This window comes from Odocoileus virginianus, chromosome 22, assembly GCF_023699985.2.
Source record: "Odocoileus virginianus isolate 20LAN1187 ecotype Illinois chromosome 22, Ovbor_1.2, whole genome shotgun sequence".
Classification (NCBI taxonomy): Eukaryota; Metazoa; Chordata; class Mammalia; order Artiodactyla; family Cervidae; genus Odocoileus; species Odocoileus virginianus.
In genome coordinates, this window is record NC_069695.1 from 26,252,708 (window position 1) to 26,253,624 (window position 917).

Below are 917 nucleotides of genomic sequence, written 5' to 3' on the forward strand. Positions count from 1 at the left end.
AACCCACTAACTCGACCCCTGCCCTCTACAGAACTTCAGTGTGGAGGGAGAAAAGTTAATATAATTTGTCAGATGTGTTAAGAGCAACAAAAGAAAGTATGGCATAGCAGGAGAGTGTTTCACAGAGTGATCTAGGGGAAAGTGAAAGTGAAAGTTTCTCAGTCATGTCTGATTCTTTGCGACCCCATGGACTATACAGTCTGTGGAATTCTCCAGGCCAGAATACTGGAGTGGGTAGCCTTTCCCTTCTCCAGGGGATCTTTCCAGCCCAGGGATCAAACCCAGGTCTCCTGCATTGCAGGCAGATTCTTTACCAGCAGAACCACAAGGGAAGCCCAAGAATACTGGAGTGGATAGCCTATCCCTTCTCCAGGGGATCTTCCCAACCCAGGAATCGAACCAGGGTCTTCTGCATTACAGGCAGATTCTTTACCAACTGAGCTATCAGGGAAGCCCCATCTAGGGGAGGGAGTAGTCAAAGAAGGCTTCCTGGAGGAGGTGACAGGAATGCAGAGGTGAAGTGATTGACTTGCATGGTCCAGCAGTGTGTGTGGGAGGTGGGACTGGCAGAGGGGCCAGGCAAGGATTTATAGTCAGAAAGAATGGCCAGGGCTCTGGGGCAGGGGTGGAAGAATTTGGTTTGTGGAGACGAAGCTGTTCAGAGAGAGAAGTTTGTGATGGGCTGAGAGAGGCAGTGAGCAGAGAAGTGAACGCTCAGCAGGTGGTCAGCTGCTCCAAGAGATTCATTGTCGTTGCTTAGTTGCTCAGCTGTGTTCAACTCTTTGCAACGCCATGGACTGTAGCCCGCCAGACTCCTCCGTCCATGGGATTCTCCAGGCAAGAATACTGGAGTGGGTTGTCATGCCCTCCTCCAGGGGATCTTCCTGACCCAGGGATCTTAACCCACATCTCCTGCA

The 917-nt window shown here is 51.1% G+C and overlaps 1 non-coding gene across 1 annotated transcript; it reads right to left on the reverse strand.

Moving 5' to 3' along the window:
• Nucleotides 1–379: 379 nt before the first annotated feature.
• Nucleotides 380–451, reverse strand: TRNAY-GUA (transfer RNA tyrosine (anticodon GUA)). Its single transcript has one exon. It is a non-coding gene; the product is annotated as a tRNA-Tyr (tRNA).
• Between the last annotated feature and the right edge of the window lie 466 nt (nt 452–917).